Source organism: Microcaecilia unicolor, chromosome 3 (genome assembly GCF_901765095.1).
Source record: "Microcaecilia unicolor chromosome 3, aMicUni1.1, whole genome shotgun sequence".
Classification (NCBI taxonomy): Eukaryota; Metazoa; Chordata; class Amphibia; order Gymnophiona; family Siphonopidae; genus Microcaecilia; species Microcaecilia unicolor.
The window spans coordinates 68,364,936-68,385,607 of NC_044033.1; the positions used below are offsets into that span (position 1 = coordinate 68,364,936).

The window sequence follows — 20,672 nt, forward strand, 5'->3', positions numbered from 1 at the left end:
TTATTCAATAAATGAAGGGAGCCAGTAGTTACTATTCACATAATGCTCAGCTTCCAATATAACTTTAAAGATCATTTTTTAGTGATCTGGTGCAACCAACCTTTTTTCTGGATCATCAGATCCGCGCATCCACCTCTGTTAAGGCTAAATGAGCCAAGCATATCTCGGAGGTGGTGACGTAATCCTCATTGATCCCTGTTTTCTATTTTTATATTTATATACTTTTATCAAAATATCATAAGATTTATGCAATAGCTTAAACATGTAGCTAGCACTTAGCTTTTTTCGATGTAACCCAGTTACTCAGTTACTTCAATATATACTGCGAAGACACAGTTAAGCCGACATGGTGCCATGTTTCACGACTAGCGCTGTATCAAGGTAGTCTCCTATCGCTAAATGGCGGGATTTCCAAAATGGCCCTTTTGGAAATCCCGCCATTTAGCATAAATCTTATGATATTTTGATAAAAGTATATAAATAGAAAATTGAAAACAGGGATCAATGAGGATTACGTCACCACCTCCGAGATATGCTTGGCTCATTTAGCCTTAACAGAGGTGGATGCGCGGATCTGATGATCCAGAAAAAAGGTTGGTTGCACCAGATCACTAAAAAATGATCTTTAAAGTTATATTGGAAGCTGAGCATTATGTGAATAATAACATTTAGATTGATAGCATTTGAGTTGTAATTAATGTGTTTGTAATCTTTGACAGGTTTGTGGTATGCATGGTTAGATACTTTTAACTAATTTTATTGGAGTTCTTTCCTTCTATTAACATTCTATCATAAACTGTTCTGACATGTTTATTAGGAAAGGTATATCAAAACTATAATAAACCATAAACCATAATAAGTGCGCCCCAACTGAAACCAGCACCTACTTGCTGAATGGGACTGTGTCATGCCATGCCAGGTGCAGAAGATGTCTTTAATGCTGCTGTATGGGTAGAAGAGGCCAGGCCAGGGGCAATGGAATACAATTTTGACTAGAAGGGCCAAACAAATCTCTAATACAGACCCTGCTTTCTAGTTGCTAATTCTGTGTTGGACAAAATATTGGTTGTACCATGGCCCCCTACGATAGGGGCAGAGGCTTCATAGATTCTTAATCACTGACTGATTAGGACATATATATAATGCGTTATTTTAAAATAGTTGACAGCAAATGAATAAACATAGGCAGTCAGGATTGTCCTTCATGCTATCTCACCACACTCATTCAATGAGAACACAGGAGGCAAGAGAATTGGTTTTCGAAAGACTGCGGCTTTATTAACAACTTAACTATGTCATAACAGTTTAAGAGTCATCCTAGCCTTATCTGATCTACTGTAGCTATTCATCCCATGCTCCAACCTCAAACACCAAGGTAGGAGCTTATTCTCTTATAGATGCATAGGTACCTGATGTGATTATATGCTTGGTTCCCAGCTCCTGCAACATAGTGACCCCAGTATATCTTTCTGGGTTCCTGCCATGCTTGTCTCTTAGCCAGGATTATTCTTACCAAGTGACCAGCAGTACTCAAGCATTTAACAGTTATTGTATGCCCCATGTTCTCAAGACTCAGATGCTCTGCCATGGCTCCAGGAAAGCAAATGGTTCCCTTGAGTTCCCCTCTTTTTACAGACAAGGCACTGCTGCTTAGTTCTACAACAACTCTAAGGTCTCCTGTATGTCATTCAGTAACAAGGTTCGTGCAACAGTTTTTAAGTGTACTTTATCCCATCTACAATAACTAGGGGTAGTTTCAACCCAATTGTGCCACATTTTTATTCTTACTTTTTCGTAAACCTACTTTGCAATTAGTCTATTGACTTTTGTAAGGCCTCTATTCCATAACTTGTTACCCATCCACTTCAGCCTGCATATATATAGCATACCAAATAAATTTTATACAGGGACATAAGGAAATTAAGTCAGCAAAATCATTTTAACCATGGTTATAAATTGTTTACAAGATAAATGACCCAGGTCGTTACCCCCTGGGTGTATCACAATGGCATCTGGGACTTCATTAGGCAAAAGGTCATCATTGAAAAGGGAGAGCAGCTGAGGTCAACACATTCTGCTGACTCCTTTCCAGATATTCTAAGTTCCCTTAGAAGCCAAACCCAGGCGGGGTTCCAATGGGTGCTTTGCAGCCCTCCTGCCAGCTCAAAGGACAAAGGAATGTTCAACAGCCAGACCATCCTTCACCATCAAGGCAAGTCTAGAAACAAAAATGAATACTGTTTGATGTATGCGAAATTCAATAACCAATTAATTTATTAATTTGTTGCATTTGTATCCCACATTTTCCCACCTATTTGCAGACTCAATGTGGCTTACAATAATACATTCTGACAATTGCCAATCAAGAGTAGATAAAACAATTGGTTACATAAAGAGCAAGTGTAACATAATGGATATAATCAATTCAATAAATCAGAAACAGACTGATTAAACAATTCGATAAATCAAAAAACAGATAGATTCTCTAGTAAGTAATGATGTGTTGGAGTTCCTGTTATTGATTATTATGGTAAGTCTTGTTAAAAAGGTAGGTCTTTAGTGATTTTCAAAAGTTGGTAAGGTCGTGAATATTTTTTACGTTAAGTGGTAGTGTATTCCACAGTTGTGTGCTAATGTAAGAAAAGCAGGATGCATGTACTAGTTTGTATTTTAAACCTTTACAACTAGGGAAGTGGAGTCCCAAGAATGTACATGCTGAGTTTTTAGTGTTCCTGGGAGGTAAATCAATAAGGTCTGACATGTATGCTGGAGCATTTCCATGAATGATTTTATGGACCAATGTGCAAACTTTGAAGATAGAATGTTCCTTAACTGGTAGCCAATGGAGCTTCTCTCTTAGGGGTTTTGCACTTTCGCCTAACTACAGATGCTTTAGATCACTAACTGCCTAGTTGCTGAATGCCCTGTAAAGGCATCCCTTTCATTGCAGCAGCCATAGCCATGCCAATACAGAAGGAAGGTGACTTGAAAACACATGGATGTAATCCAGCAATCCCTAATGCTTTGTACATGATGATATAAGCGGATAGCTGCCCGCATGTAGATACAATTGTAGGACTCCATAAGGACACATAACGCAGTATACCTTTAAATTTGAAACAGGACAAGTCACTGCATCAGAGTTAGAGGCTCACCAAAAATGCCTTTTCAGTTTCGGCCAAAACTGAAAAAGCCATCAAAATTGTCTGTAAACTTTTGGCCGAAACCAAAACTGCAGCTAAAATTCATCACCTGATTTCAGCCACAGTTGAAACTGAAACCAAAATCTGAAGTTTGGTAGTGTGAATGTGAACCAGCGAGGGCAGCTGGGGATTGTCAGAACTTACAGAGCCTTTGGTGGATGGCTGGGAGGAAATGCTGCCAAAAGTAAAGGTTGAGTGGGACAAGTTGACAAGTGAACAGACACTAAGTTTGAAGAGACTGCTGTGGAGGCACCGTAGAGTCTTTTCAGTGAACGATACGGATATTGGTTACTCTGACATCATCACCCATCGAATAGATACAAGAAGTGCCTGTCCGATAAAACAACCATTCAGACGGGTGTCGTCGCACCTCTTTGATCAGTTCGACTCATGTCCATGATCTAGTGCAACAGGGGATTTTACAAAAGAGCCACAGTCCCTGGGCTTCCCCAGCAGTGATCATCAAGAAGAAAGACAGCTCTTTAAGATTTTGTGTGGATTATAGAAAGTTGAATGCAGTGACGGTCTGGGACGCATTCCCTTTACCCCGCATAGATGAATCCCTGGATGCGTTAGGAACATCTAGGTGGTTTTCGTCCCTGGACATGACCTCGGGGTATTTTCAGCTTGGGATGGATTCACAGGATATGCAGAAAACCGCGGTTACCACTCCCTTTGGCTTGTTTGAATGGACGAGTATGCCATTCGGGCTATGCAACGCGCCGGCTAGTTTCCAACGGCTTATGGAGACAGTCTTGTCAGAGTATGTGTTCCAAATTCTATTGCTATACCTTGATGATATTTTAGTCTACGCACCGAGTTTTGAGGAGCATCTGCGACGTTTGGAGCTGATTTTCCAAAGACTGAAGAGTGTGGGTCTGAAGCTGAAGCCTACAAAATGTAAGCTAATGTATGAAGAGGTGAGGTTTTTGGGTTACATTGTCTCAAATCGGGGAGTTAAAACAGATTCTGAGAAGATCCGAGCGCTGCAGGACTGGAGAACCCCTAGGTCCAAAACTGAAGTCAGAAGTTTTCTGGGGTTCGCGAGTTTTTATAGAAGGTTTGTAGAGAACTTTGCACAGATCGCGGCACCCTTACACGCTGTCACAGGGAAAATGGTCCCGGAAGAGTCAAAATTCATCTGGAGTGAGGAGTGTCAAACAGCTTTTGAAGTTTTAAAGAGAAAATTGATAGCAGCTCCAGTCCTAGCGTACCCTATATTTTCAGAGCCATTCATTTTAACCACTGACGCTAGTAACAAAGGGCTCGGAGCCATATTGAGTCAAATGCAAGATGGTGAAGAACGAGTGATTGCTTTTGCGAGTAGAGGGCTTCGGAAATCGGAGAGAAATTCGAGCAACTACTCGGCCTTCAAACTAGAGCTGTTAGCCCTTAAGTGGGCAGCAACTGATAAATTTCGGGAGTACTTATTGTACAGAAGATTTCTTGTCCGTACTGATCATAATCCTCTGAAGTATCTTGAGACTGCCAAAGTACAAGCCGTAGAGCAAAGATGGCTTGCTCAGCTAGCGGAGCTTGATTTCGTGGTTGAATACAAGCCAGGCAGGAGCAATGGAGCCGCGGATGTACTTTCCCGATTACCAGAATCAGAAGAACCGGAACCACAGAAAGATGAAGAGAAGAATTTCTTGGCATTGACTTGTGGTTTAATCACAGTTCAACCAAAATCGGGAAGAAAGAAAGTCAAGAAAAGTTGTGGAAACTTGGGACCACAGGAATCCGAGATTTGGAAGCTACAACACGAGGATGAGATGTTGAAGAAAGTCATCGGTTGGTTGGAAAATAATTATTTACCTGAGTCAGAGGAATTGGATTCTGCTGAGAAGCGGGCATTGTGGAAGCACCGAGCAAGATTACGTGTGCATAAAGGGATTCTTTATCGTGCGTTTGAGGATGGACATCGGGGAGAGGATGTCCTACAAATAGTGGTTCCTGATATCCTAAGGGAGGAATTGTTGAAAATGTATCACGATCAACGAGGACATTTTGCGTTGGACACAACTTTCAAGAATTTGAGGAAGACGTATTTCTGGTCCCAGATGAGAAAGGACGTAGAAAATTGGATACAAAACTGTGAGAGATGTTGTTACTCCAGAGACTTGTTTCCTAAAGAAAGAGCAAAGCTAACCTGCTTCAATGTCATTAGACCACACGAGGTCTTGGCAATAGACTATATGATGCTGGAGAGGGATAGCAGGGGTTTTGCACAGATACTAGTGCTGACAGACTTGTTCTCCAGGTTCACCATTGCCTTGCCCACTAGGAACCAGTCCGCAAAAACAACAGCAAGGGAGTTGGTAACCCGGTGATTTTCTGTGTATGGTATGCCAAAAAAGTTTCATTCGGATCAGGGAGCAAATTTTGAGTCAAGACTGATCAAGGAGGTGTGCGAATTATATGGGATAAAGAAAACCAGGACCACCCCGTACCATCCACAGGGGAATGTGAGAGATTCAATCGCACATTCTTGCAGATAGTCAGAGCCTTCCCGGAAGAGAAGAAAAGGTGTTGGTCAAAATATGTCCCGGAAATCAACCAGATTTACAACAGCTCAATACATCAAGCTACTGGATACATGCCAGCCTATTTATTCCTGGGAAGGGAGGATTTGTTGCCTCAGCACATGCTGGTTAGGAGAGAAGAATGGCCGAATGATATGAAGTTTGGAGGAAGTTTAGAAGATTGGTTACGGCAACATCAAGAAAAATTGCAGTTTGCACGGGAGATTGCTAGCAGAACCGCCGAGCGACAGAATGAAAAAATGAGAGAACAATATAACAAGCATGCTAGGGCAGAGCCTCTCAATGAAGGGGATTGGGTTCTGCTCAGGAGACGGGGATTTCAGGGACGACATAAGATTCAGGATGTGTGGGAAGCTCAGCCATACCAGATTGTAGAGATTTTTGGGGAAAACTCCAATGTATTAAAGCTTTATAATGAGACAAAAGGTGAACAAATAGTTCATAGGAATCTAGTAAAGAGTTGTCTGTTAAAAAATGTGGGGAATGGGATACCTGAACCCTCATTTGATGAGAAGGAGGTGAGGTCTGTAACCCCCAAAACAAAGAATAAATGTGGGTATGTCATTTACACTGAATATAGTGTGGAGCATACTATGGTGCGAGGTGAACCTGAACAGGGAAGTGAGGAAGGTACAAGAAAGTCACGCAGGCAGAACAAGGGAACATGTTCCTCTTTCCTAAGAGAAAATTTTATTTTAAATTAAAGATATATGAAAAGAACTCTATACCAATCATTTTTGAAAGACTGTGTTCAGAACTAGATTTTTAGTTATGAGTTAGGATTGGGAGGGACTTGGATAAAAATTCGGGTTAGTGATGGAAGAAGGAATGAATGGGAATGTGGTTTGAAATTTGGAAATGGATAGGATATGTTGTTTGAAGTGCGTGATGGTGAAAGGGGTGGTTTTTGGAAGTTCTCTGAGTTAGAATTTTGGTAGGTGTGAATGGAATATTGAGGACAATATTCGATTTCAAAGCCTGGGTGAATGTAATAGGGGGTTAAAAATAGGAAAAAAAAATATATCTATTTTTTTTTACTTACTTCGGGCTCCGGGATTTGCTGGGGCTGCTCGGGGGCTGAAAGTTAGGAGGTGCGCTGCAGGGAGCAGCGTTGAGTTTTTTTTTAAACCCGGGGACAGTTCAGAACGTCCCCGGGTGGAGGAGCGCTGCTGGGGCCGGTTGGGGCCGAAGGAAGAAGTGCAGCGCTTTAGGAGCGCTGCAGGGACGGCGCCATCATTTTTTTTAGCTCCCGGGGACGTGCCCAAACATCCCCGGGTCAGATGGGGCCAGCGGGCTTTTCTTTTCCCGGGGGCGCCGCTGTTTTTCATGGCCGGGAGCGCCGAAGAGGGAAGGAGGCCTGTTCTGTGGCCCGAAGATGAAAAAAAGATGGCCGACGCGATGGGCGCGCGTGTGCATGAGGCGGCGAGCCTCATGCACAGATCGGGAATGCGCGCCGCACCGGAGCTCCGTTTAGGCCCAAGCCGGGGCCTAAATTTTCGGATGGAGCTCCGAGGGTTTTTTCGATTTTTCATTTTTTGGCTCCATTTTTGGACTGGGACCAGCGGGACCGGAACCGATGGCAGGCGTTTGGTGAGGGAAAAATCCTGAAAAAGGTAAGGGGTCTTTTGACCCGAAATTTTAATTTATTTAATTTTAAAATGTGTAAATTGTGTTTTTTATTTTTAAAAATTCGGGGTTTTGAGTTTTTTTAAATTTGGTTTTCAGTTTTGGGGTCGGGGAATTTTTGGGGATTTTTGTGGCGGGTTAGATTTTGAATTTGAATATTTTTAGTGGGGGTTTTTGGTAGGGTGCTGTTTAAAGGGGTTCTGAAAGAGTTAATTTTTTTTATTCAATGGGGTAGGTTTATAGGGGGGAGTGTGAATTTTTGGGATATTTTTTGAATTTTTTTGGGATTTTTAAAAGGGGTTTTGGGGGAAAATAGTGAGGTATGGGTTAAAAAGGGTTAAATTTAAATTTTGAAATTACAGCTAGATAGGGAATAAAAGGGTTATTGAATATGGGAATTTTGGGGTAGATTGGAAAATGTTTAATTGGGTTTTTATTTTAATTATTGATTTCCCATTATTTTCTATGGGAAATCAGTAATTAAAATGGGGATTTAGCACTGCTGGCCAAGATTCCGCCGGTCAGCAGTGAAGCTCGGAATGTTGAGGGAGATGGCTGATTGGTTGGGAAGGGCTTGGAATGTCACTGAAAGCTCCGTATCCCTGGTTACGGAGTCATTGGCGGTTGGCAGAAGGAGTTGGGACAGCGAAGAGAGCAGATGTGTGTTGGTGGAGTGGATTTTGTGTGAGGTAGAGGAAAGATAGTTAGATTAAATTGGATTTGGGAAGGGTGGTGATTAGTAAAAAGGGAGTTCAGTGGAAGATTATATTAAGTAAAGGAGTGATTGTATTATCATTTAATAGTTTAGGGGAATTTTTAGGAAAGTTAGGATTTAAGTTAGAATTGGAAATAGAATTGTTGGGGTGGAGATTATTGGGAATTAATTGAATGTGTGATTTAAAGTGTTGGAATTTATATTTTGAATGTTTTGAATGATATGATATAGGTTATGTGTTATCTGATAAGTTTATAAATTAAGAAGTGATTGACTGCATTGGAGTGTGATTGAAAAAAATCTATGTTCCTGAAAACTTGCGTCACTCCTTCAGTAGTATAGGATATAAAGAAAAACATAGCATAGGGGATCTAGAATAGGAAAATTTAATTATTTTGATTTTAAAGCTAGTTTTGGCCCAGTCTTTCTAAATAAAGAGATCCTTTAGTAAGGAACCTAAAATATATGTAAGGAGCTAGGGTTTTTCTCCTATTTAAGTTATTTAAGATAGGTTGAGGAAGAAGATACAGAGGACGCTGCATCATCTAAGGAAAAAAAAAACAACGGGCCCCCACGCAAGAAAGACCTTTGGTGTGAAGCAAGAAGTGGGACTGAGCGACGCACTGAAAGGAAAGTGACTTTCAAAAAGGAAAGAAAGAGGGTAGAAAAGAGGGGTACTTACCTGGATCCGACGGGAGGGTTAAGGGTGATTCTGAAAAACAAAAGGAAGTCGACACAAAGTATCAATTCTTGGAAGCTTGGGGAATTTGAGAAAACATTATTTCACATTTCTTTTAGAAAGTAATAGTTATTCTGAAAAGACTTATCTGATATCTTGTAGCTGGGAGGTGAAGGGTTAACCTGTTGACAACAAAAGCACAAGTTAAAATAACTCTGACATTGCTGTAGAATAATAGTTTGATATTGTAGCATAAATAAGGGGTCTTAATTTAGGGTTTTAAAGAGTTATATTTCACTGTTTTGTTTAACTTTTAAACTGAATAAAACCAATTTATTGTAAACACCGAGGCTTGCTTCTTTCAAATCTGACCGAGCCTAACAAATTAGTTTTTTTTCCTCCCATCTCTAGCATACACTTGGGACGAGGATAGTGAACTGTGTCCTGTCCCTTTGCTCCAGGGTGGGTGACATTCTCCTGGCTCGACTACAGGAAAAAGGGGAACTCTGTCACCTAAAAGCTAAAGATCAAGCTTCCCGGAGCAGGGGCTCCGGATTACATAGTAAGATGCTACACATATTAATATTAGCAGGGCCCATGAAGAGGAAACAGAAAAAAATGTAGACAGATAAAGATCATATGGCCTATCCAGTCTGCCCATCCATGCCATCTACTCTACCTATCACTCCCTTAGAGATTCTTTGTACTTGTCCCAAGCTCTCTTGAATTCAGATACAGTTTTCATCTCCACCACTTCCACCGGGAAACTGTTCAATGAATTCACCACCTTTTCTGAGAATAAGTATTTCCACCAGTTACTTCTGAGTCTATCCCCTTTCACCTTCATCCTATACCCCCTTGTTCCATAGCTTCTTTTCAATTGAGACTCACCTCCTGTGCATTTATGCCGCATAGGTATTTAAATGATCTAAGTAATGTACCACCGTGGACAATTTGGTTCTGAAGCACAAAACCAAATACAAAAAGGAACTAACCCTTTCAAAAATGGAAAATGAGACCGAACAACCCATTGGCATACATTTATCAAAGGAAGATTCACCCCTAAAGGAGAAGCCTAGTAATTAGAAAGAGTCAGGATCAATGTGCAACAGACAACAATCAGATTCGATATCTTCTGCTGCAACAAGAGCACCTCTACCAGCGTCCTCAGTCATCCTGATAGTAGAATCAAAAGGTACATATTGAACTGTGCTACTACTAATAATAATTTCTATAATGCTACTAGACATACACAGTACTGTACACATTATATGCAGGTACTTTCTCTGTCTCTGGAGGGTTCACAATCTAAGTTTTTTGTACCTGGGTAAAAGAGTACAAAACCTATTGCAAATATTATTATTATTATTATTATTATTATTATTATTATTGGAAAGCTCACCTGCAGAAGGTGACACTGGAACAGGTACAGCAGCCCCAGCCTCCAACAACAAAGACAATGATAGTGTGGCAACAGTTCTTCTACATGTTGAAGACAATTGTGGAAACTGAAGACCCAGAGACTGCTGTGCCAACAAACCTTAAGGGGGCTCAGGTACCTGGAAAACAGAAAGTACATTCCTCTGGGGAAGAGGTGTGTCATTAGCAGTTACAGTCTGAGTGGTAGAGTTAACATAAAGTTGCTGTTGAGGCAGAGCCTGAATCTCCAAACTCTAAGTGATACCCCCCAGATATGAGGAAGGACAGTTAGTTTAGTCAAGTGTTGGAATAAAGGCATTTCCCTCTCAGGAATGTTACGGTGATTCGACTCCCCTGGCATGTGAGCTCTTGTAGCTATGTGAACCCTCCTGCGCTTGTGTGATTGGCTGAAAAAGTTATGGTCATGGGAACATAATGAACTCCTGTGGGATGATCTGTTTGCTTCACTGTTGGATATTTTAACTAAAGCATCAAAGATATTGCCTATGGCGATTTCTCCCTTGAGGATGGCTAGTTGAATTTTTCTCTGGCCCTGTGCGGTGAATCCTAGGATGCACCATATGGGTTCAGCACCGCTTTGTTGAAGATGATGGTGCCAGAGGCAGAAATGAGCGGTTAACTGTGTGTAGATCAAAGCATGCAAATCTTAAGAAAGTGATTCTTGTCCAGGAGACCTGCAGGCTAACAGGTTAAAAAATGTACATTTTGAATTAAAGTGTAAAGGGTTATGTTTCAAGGAAGTGTAATAGAGCAATTCAACCCTGGCTTCTCTGGGATCTTGCCAAGTATTTTGTGGACTTGCCAGGTACTTGTGACCTGATTGGCCACTGTTGGAAACAGGATGCTGGGCTTGATGGACCTTTGGTCTGTCCCACTATGGCAATGCTTATGTTCTTACGTTCTCAGCCTGCTGCTCTGCCATCAGGCTGCTCCTCAGCAATGTTTTGTAAAATTAAATATGATCGCTCTATGCTTCTTGTAGGAACATTGTTACAAGTTAAGACAAATGAGAAACAGATCATAAGAAATTCAGAGTTAACTTCTACCAGAAATGATGCAAGTAGCAAGCAAAATTGTAATTGAAGGTTAACACAAAAGAGCAATATATAAACAGGAATTATGTGGATTTGAACCTGCACAGAATCAGTATTAATCAGCATCTCTCACCCGATGGGATAGTGTTGAAAAATGTAGCAGCTGGATTGGAGCTCTGTAAATGAAGAGTACAGGGCAGCAGAGATTTTCCAAATTGAACCAGGGAAGAGAGTCAGACAAATGTAGCTGTTTTGGGGTGTACCACCAACCAGTGCACAGCTATCCATCAGTCCTTCTGCTGAATATAGCTAGTTTCAGTTGACCTATCAACCAGGCTAGGCTGCTTGGTGGTCTGGCCCAAAGAAAAAATGTTGCTGGGCTGCAGGGCAACAGTTGAATCCCCCCCCCCCCCCCACCCCGAGCTGCCAGAGTGCATACAAAATCAATCTCGGCTGCCTGCTAGGGCAAATACCAAGCTTGTAGGGAATTAAATAGCCAGAGAGCCTATCTGGAGGGCACCCATTAACTGAAGGATGGGGGCCCTCCTTACCAGCAACAAAGTACAGATAATCAGCCACAGGTGGAGAACTCGAACACCCCACGAGATAATACAGGTATGAGAGAAAGTGGGATGTTTGACCACTGAAAACCAAAGACTGGAGCAATGGATTCTTACAAGAAGTTGTTTGTTGATGAAAGACACCTGAGGAAAGTAGAGAGTCATGAGAAAGGAGGTAATATCCTATTGTGGTTAAAAAATAGAAAACAGAGAGTAGGGTTAAATGGTCAGTATTCTCAATGGAAAAGGGTATATAGTGGGGTTCCGCAGGGGTCTGTGCTGGGATTGCTGCTTTTTAACATATTTGTAAATGATCTAGAGATGGGAATAACTACTGAGATAATTAAATTTGCTGATGACACAAACTTATTCAAAGTTGTTAAATCACAAGCGGACTGTGAAAAATTGAAAGAGGACCTTATGAGACTGGGAGACTGGGCATCCAAATGGCAGATGACATTTAATATAAGCAAGTGCAAAGTGATGCATGTGGGAGAAAGAAACCCAAATTATAGCTATGTGATTCAAGATTCCACACTAGTAGTCACCGACCAGGAAAATAATCTAGGTGTCATCGTTGATGATACTTTGAAATCCTCTGCTCAGTGTGCAGCGGTGGCTAAGAAAGCAAATAGAATGTTAGGTATTATTACGAAAAGAATGGAAAGCAAAAATGAGAATGTTGCAATGCCTTTGTATTGCTCCATGGTGCAACCACACCTCAAAATACTGTGTACAATTCTGGTCACCACATCTCAAAACAGATGTGGAGGGGCATAATCGAACGTGAACGCCCATCTCCATGGGCGTCTATCTCCGAGAACAGGTACGTGAAGGGGCGGGACAAACTGTATTTTGGAACAAAATGGGCGTCCATCTTTTTTCCGATAATACGGTTTGTGCCCAGCAAATGCATCGGATTTGTGCGGATTTGAGCTGCGCGGTATCATTTTTCAGCGATAATGGAAACCAAAGGCGCCCAGCTCAAAAACGACCAAATCCAAGGCATTGGGTCGTGGGAGGGGCCAGGATTCGTAGTGCACTGGTCCCCCTCACATGCCAGGACACCAACCGGGCACCCTAGGGGGCACTTGTAACAATTAAAAAAATAAAGTTAACTACCTCTGAAGTCCATAGCTCCCTTCCCTTGGGTGCTGAGCCCCCCGAATCCCCCCAAAACCCACTCCCCACAACTCTACACCATTACCATAGCACTTATGGCTGAAGGGGGGCACCTAGATGTGGGTACAGTGGGTTTTGGGGGCAGTTTGGAGGGCTCCCATTTACCACCACAAGTGTAACAGGTAGGGGGGGATGGGCCTGGGTCCACCTGGCTGAAGTCCACTGCACCCACTAACAACTGCTCCAAGGACCTGCATACTGCTGTGATGGAGCTGGGTATGACATTTGAGGCTGGCATACAGGCTGGAAAAAAAAGTTTTTAAAGTTGTTTTTGTTGGGTGGGAGGGGATTAGTGACCACTGGGGGAATCAGCTGAAACTTGCTGTCTCCCAGAAGTCCCCACCCTCACAACTCTGGTAATACTCCCGTTACCTTCAGGAACAGGTAGACCACCTCGTTGTACAGCTCCATCCAAACCTCCTTGGCCCCCCCAAAAAACTGAGCACCCAAGCTGCCAGGATGTGCTAGGGGAACTCCCTATCCCCTCCAAACAGTGAGCCACTACCTGGCATCAGCCAAGGCTGATTCCAACCAGGGACCACTGGAGGAACAAAATCCCCAAGGCCCCAGGAGACATCTAGCCACAATGAGGCACATGAGGCCACTCCAAATGTCCAGCAGTCTTCTGCCCTCCCCACCCTCCACTGCATTCAAATCTATCTAATGAATATTCATTGTGGGTATTCTGAAAACCTGACTGGCTGGGGTGCTTCCAGGACCAGGTTTGGGAACCACTGACTTAATAGCTTGCATGCCCCCTATTCCTAGTATTTTTGGAACGAGTAAACAAGCGATTCACATCCACCCTTTTCATTTCACTCACTATTTTATAGACCTCTATCATATCTACCCTCAGCCATCTCTTCTCCAAGCTAAAGAGCCCTAGCTGCTTTAGCCTTTCCTCATTGGGAAGTCGTCCCATCCCTTTATCATTTTCGTTGCCCTTCTCTGTACCTTTTCTTATTCCACTATTCGTCTTATTTTCGAAAGAGAAAGACGCCTATATTTTGACCCAAATCGGGAGATGGGTGTCTTTCTCCTGTGGGCACCCAAATCAGTATAATCAAAAGCTGATTTTGGGCGTCTTCAACTGCAATCTGTCTCGGAAATGGCCAAAGTAGACGGGGGCGTGTCGGAGGCATGGTGAAGGCGGGACTGGGGTGTGTTTATCGGCCGAGGAGAGATGGGCGTCCTCGGCCGATAATCGAAAAAAGAAAGGCGTTTTTAGTGCGAATTTGGGTCACTTTTTTTGGACCCTTTTTTTTCATGAACAAGTCCCAAAAAAGTGGCCTAAATGACCACATGACCACCGAAGGGAATCGGGGATGATCACCCCTGACTCCCCCAGTGGTCACTAACCCCCTCCCAGCATAAAAAAAAACTTTAACAACTTTTTTTTCCAGCCTGTATGCCAGCCTCAAATGCCGGTTAGTGTCCTGGCATGTGAGGAGGACCAGTGCACTACGAATCCTGGCCCGTCCCACGACCTAATGCCTTGGATTTGTTCGTTTTTGAGCTGGGCACCTTCGGTTTCCATTATCGCTGAAAACTGAAACCGCCCAGCTCAAATCTGCACAAATCCGATGCATTTGCCGGGCACAAACCGTATTATCAATAAAAACAAGATGGGCGCCCATTTTTTTCCGAAAATACAGTCTGTCCCGCCCCTTCACGTACCCGTTCTTGGACATAGACGCCCATGGAGATGGGCGTTCGCGTTCGATTATGCCCCTCCACGCGTCCCTGGTTGCAGGTTTATGAGGACAGGGTTGATTCATCCTTCCAGTTTTTGAGGTGGGTTTCCGGATGTTTTTCATGGTTCATTGGACAATGAAGTAGTCCATAAATCAACATTCACTACCCATCTAAGAGATAGCTGTGTTGTGTACTGTTCAATATATGTCCTTTGCTGAGGCACTGCGAATAGTACGGATGAACAATTCAGGTGCCTTCATGGTGAAGTTGGACATTGAGTCGGCTTTTTGCTTGTTGCCCATTCATCCTGACTCTTTCACGCTTCTTGGCATCACATTTGCATGGCCATACTATTTTGACAAATAAGAACATAAGAATAGCCATACTGGGTCAGACCAATCTTCCATCTAGCCCAGTATCCTGTTTCCAACAGTGGCCAATCCAGGGCACAAGTACTTGGCATAAACCCAATTAGTAGCAACATTCCATGCTACCAATCCCAGGGCAAGCAGCAGCTTTCCCCCTGCCCATCTCAATAACAGACTATGGACTTTTCCTCTGGGAACTTTCCCAACCTTTTTTAAACCCAGATATGCTAACTGCATCCTCTGACAGCGAGTTCCAGAGCTTAACTATTCTTTGAGTGAAAAACTATTACCTCCTATTAGTTTTAAAAGTATTTCCATGTAATTTCATTAAGTATCCCCTGATCTTTCTACTTTTTGAAAGAGTAAAAAATCAATTTGTTTTTATCCATTCTACACCACTCAGGATTTTATATACCTCAATCATATCCCCACTTCAGCCGTCTCTTTTCCAAGCTGAAGAGCCTTAACTTCTTTAGCCATCCCTTTTATCATTTTGGTCGCTCTTCTCTGAACCTTTTCTAATTCCAGTTTCAGGATCATTTTCAAAAGAGAAGGACGCCCATCTTTCGACACAAATTGGAAGATGAGCGTCCTTCTCAAAGGGTTGCCCAAATCAGCATAATTGAAAGCCGATTTTGGGCATCCCCAACTGCTTTCTGTCACGGGGACAACCAAAGTTCACAGGGGCATGTCGGAGGTGTACTGAAGGCGGGACTTGGGCGTGCCTAATACATGGCCGTCCTCGACCCATAATGGAAAAAAAGGGCATCCCTGACGAGCACTTGGATGACTTTAACTGGTCCTGTTTTTCTTATGACCAAGCCACAAAAAGTTGCCCGAACTAACCAGACGACCACCGGAGAGAATCGGGGAATATCTCCCCTTACTCCCCCAGTGGTCACTAACTCCCTCCCACCCTCAAAAAACATCTTTCAAAATATTTTGTGCCAGCCTCAAATGTCATACTAAGGTCCATCATAGCAGTGTGCACGTCCCTGGAACAGTTTTAGTGGGTGCAGTGCACTTCATGCAGGTGGACCCAGGCCCATCCCCCCCTACCTGTTACACTTGTGGTGGTAAATGTGAGCCCTCCAAAATCCACCACAAACCCACTATACCAACATCTAGGTGCCCCCCTTCACCCATAAGGGCTATGGTACTGGTGTACAGTTGGGGGTAGTGGGGTTTGGGGGGGTTGGGAGGGCTCAGCACACAAGGTAAGGGAGCTATATACCTGGGAGCAATTTATGAAGTACACTGCAGTGCCCCCTAGGAAGCCCGGTTGTGGCATGTCAGGGGGACCAGTGCACTACGAATGCTGGCTCTTCCCACAAGCAAAGGGCTTGCATTTGGTAATTTCTGAGATGGGCTTCCTTGGTTTCCATTATCGCTGAAAATCAGAAATGACCAAGTCTACGGACGACCATCTCTAAGTACGACCTAAATTTCAAGATTTGGGCGTCCCCGACCGTATTATCGAAATGAAAGATGGACGTCCATCTTGTTTCGATAATATGGGTTTCCCCGCAACTCCACTGGGACGTTTTGTGAGGATGTCCTTAGCAAAACTTGGGCGTCCCTTTCGATTATGCCCCTCTATATCTTTTTTGAGATACGGCGATCAGCATTGAATGCAATACTCAAGGTGAGGTCGCATCATGGCGTCAAGAAGGTGCATCATTTTGTCTGCCTCTTGGCAAAGAATAGAAGGAATTCGAAGGTCTGGCTGCATCTTTGCACAACTTTAATTGCCCGTTGGAGATTGAAGAGGTGTCTAATGTGGACAGGGCTATTTTTGGATATGGCTGGTGGATGTTCTTTGGTGTTTACTTTTGGGGGTCCTGGTGTGTGCTCCTTAGCCACAGGAGTGGGTTGCATTCAGTTTGATGAAGAACACTACTTCCTGAAGCTTTTTCCCTTTTGGAGAGGCTTGCAAAATTTGGCCGCACAAGTACAGGGACAAGAAAATAATATTCTGACATGACAACAAAGGGATTGTTGAAGTTGTTAATCAAGGGGCTTGTCCGGTGGGAGAGTGGAAGACAGGCTCTTGACTGAGTTTGTCGTTTTGCAAGACTTGAGTTATTCTAAAGTGATGGTGATGAGGCAGATTGCAGGCTTTTCTATGTTCTGCATGGCGACAGGTTAAGGGAGCCCAGCTATGGGCTTCTTAGTTCATGGAATGTTTCTTGGCTGAGCGAGGGTACAACCAACTGTCCAGGATTCTCGCCACCCATTGCCCATGCATTCCTGATTTCTTTGTTTGACGCTTTGCTGGGTGTGGTTTATTTGGCAGCTGAGGCTCCCCTTTTCATGCTGCGTTCATGCTTGTTTTGGGACCTTTAAGGGTGGGACAAGTTGGTTCCACAATATGTGAGTGCTGGTGGAGGTGGGGGACTCCAGTTTGAGCATGTGTCTCTGCATGATGACTCTCTGTGGGTGTTCATTGCAGGATCCATAACAGACTAGGGAGGAAAGGGTAAGGTAGTGTCTTCAGGTGATTTTCTAGGGCATTCACCTGTACGGCATTGCTGGTGCCTCGCTATTTGGGGATATGGCCAGTAGGGGGACATCTGTTCCTGGTACATGAAGATAGAACTTCCTTAGCTGGATATCAATTCTCAGTGTTTTGCGCCAACTTTGATGGCAGTCGAGGTGTCAAGTGGTGAGGTTGGGACTCACACCTTCACATTGGGGTGCTTCTAGTGCCAATGCTGAGAGGCTTGGCGAGGACTTGATGAAACCTATTGGACTTTGGTGTTCTGGGTATTTTGGGGATTCTATTCGAAGGAAATTAGAAATAGTCAAAATTAAAAAGGTGGGGGGGTTATCTCTTCACCATTCACACTACGGTGTCATAGTGGGTATACTGGTCAGAGTGGTATTGCTTGGCCATGGGGGTTTTCAGGGTCCGGCAGTGATTGGCATGTGTTAGTTGTTTCTGGGAAATCATTGCAGTGTCTTTCCAAAAGGTTTTTCACGTTCCTCTTCTGTTTGTGCCCGTTGCTTGGGATTTTCCTCCTTTAGCAGGGATGGCATTCTTTGGTCTGATATTGTATTAGCTTTGTTTTTGACTGACTTCCAGGAGGTCACTGCACATTGTGTGTGGGTATGGGTTTGTAACAGGCTGTAGCTTCTGGAGATGGGGGAGGGGGCCAACAGAGTGAGCTAGATTGTCCACATGGTGGCAACCCGAGCCACAGGCCCATAGGGGATGAGGGGCAACCCGGCCAAATTATGCATGGAGGTCCATGGACCCTGCTGGGCTGAGGCGGAGTCATGCCAATTTCACACCACCATGCTGACAGGGCAAGTGGCTTGGGGGTGCAAATGTTGATTCTTGAACATTGTTGATGTAGCTCGGGGTTAAGTTGTTTATATCATGTGGTTTACATTTAAAATGTTGCCAATAAAGAAGCTGCAGCCCATGTAACTCCATACAAATGTATAGCCTCATTATTTGGGTAACAATCGTGCTAAAGGAAGGCAAATGAGGATTGGGGGAGTTCAAGGGAAGGTGAGATCCCCATATTTGAAGTTAAGAGAGTATTGGCAGGACACCCTGCTCGTCACCTCTGATCCCTCCCTTCATCATGTTAATGGCAGGACGAGCTCTCAGCCCCTTTCAAATATTGGCAGTTTTTAAGTGCATATATACAGATTATATTAAGTAAATTTCTATTTTCATTTTCTTACTCATTCTTTTATCCCCCCCCCATTACACATTGTAAAGCACCATGCCTGGATACTCTTGATCTCCGGTTAGAATTCAAAGGATTTGTGACAGGAGACAGATCATTTTATGAAACTACAACATGGTTTTATCGATGTAAATAGGAACTTTATAGGGGAAAGTTTATGTTTATTTTGATAGTTATATAAAAACTCAAGAAAAGTGAGGGTCCCTGGCCCCCTGCTTCAACCCATAAAAACATTCATGGAAGTTTTGTCTTATGAGTTAATTACCCTAAAGATGTTCAGATTCTGGGTCCTGATCTTACCTGCAACTCACCACACTGTAACACATGTATCTTAACTTACACCACAAGGGGAAAAAAGCCTCATTCTCTCATCACTGGAGGGAGGGGATTAGGCCCAACCTTTTTGGTTACACTCATCCAGAAACAGGTGCCCAACTGTATTAGATTCAACCTAATAAAAATCACAGAGAGAAAATGTTCAATTTTAAGAAGATATTGAAAGAAAATTATTTCATAGCACAGGGCAGTACTTCCCAGAGCACACAAGATTACCAACAATCTTGTAAATAAATATTGCCCTTTTTAACATCGTTAATATTACAAGAGGGGAAACAGCTAGAGGAAGCATGAAAGATGGAGATCAAGAAATTAAAGAAAAAGTGAACATGGGGAAACTAAAGACTGAAAGAATCAGAAAAAGAAAGGATGAGAGAAGGAAAGTGAAAGAAGAATGAGAAAGAAAAAGACAAAGGAAAAAATGACAAAGAAGAAAAGAAAATGAAAGGTGCTTATGCTGGAGGGGAGGAAGTAGCAGCGTCTGATTTCTGTGGACTGCAAGTTTTATTGACTAGGACATAAGAAACAAACTTACATTCCAGAGATCGGAAATCCAACACAGACGGTATGGGAAGAATTTCTAAATCATAAATACAGGGTTTATTTCAAGAACCATTTTCTATTCTCCCCCACTCCCTCCCTCTTTCTCTCCAATCGGCATTAGATTATGGTGACAATATTACTCAGCTGTATCATTGTGGCAGCCCTGCTGCTGAGCATTTCATGTTCTGGTTGAATGGTTTGTTAAAAGTTAACCCTCACAGTTACCCCTTCCCTTCAAGATCAGCCTGGCTCTCTTTTCCCAGCAGCGTGTTTCCTTAGCTCCTGCCTGAGGACAGTCACACACTGCCAGTAACGAGCACCACCTATGAACAAAATACTCGGGATATACAAGAGAATACGAATGACATCGATGCATACAGCATAGAAACTCACATCTATACATTCCTGTAGACGCATAAATTGTGCACTCACAGAACCGTTCATACTTGTCACACATACATGCCTACACACATAAAAATACACATATATACCAAACCTCTGCACACAGTATACATTCATGCATATATGCAGTTAATGTATATACCAAAACAGCTCACAGATAGGGTGTCTGTGCACATAGTATAGAAACTCATACAGCCTCCTTTAGTCCTTAACTACCTAAATCAAAGGCTGAAATTTAAATCTGTCTTTTCCACTCCTCGCTTTTCTTTCTCTCTCACGATCTCATTTTGTCTCAACTCAGATTACGGGGGGAACAAATTGGAAATCATTTATAAACAAAATAAAAGAAGAAGGAAAAAGCCACTTCTGCACACCCAACTGTAGCTGCTCTTCCTTGCCGGGGAGGGCTTGTGGGGGGGGGGGGGGGGGGAGGTGGAGGGGTTCTAATCATCGGTTCAGAGAAGGGGGGCTTCCACGCAAAATTACGCATTCTTCTCTCATTTGTTAACTGATCCCATCAAAAAGTTAGGTATATATAGGTTACACACACCAACCTGCAGAATTACAAACCCGCTCGAGCTGTTGAAGTTAGAAAGTGACCGCCGCCCGAGCACTTGATCGCCTGCTGCAATCAAAGGAAGATCT

At 43.1% G+C, this 20,672-nt stretch overlaps 1 long non-coding RNA gene across 1 annotated transcript; it reads right to left on the reverse strand.

Moving 5' to 3' along the window:
* Window positions 1–1,300: 1,300 nt before the first annotated feature.
* LOC115465508 lies at window positions 1,301–20,665 on the reverse strand. Its single transcript, XR_003941420.1, has 4 exons — window positions 20,582–20,665; window positions 19,047–19,197; window positions 10,169–10,325; window positions 1,301–2,218 (listed from the first exon to the last, which is right to left on the reverse strand). It is a non-coding gene; the product is annotated as an uncharacterized LOC115465508 (long non-coding RNA).
* Window positions 20,666–20,672: the final 7 nt, after the last annotated feature.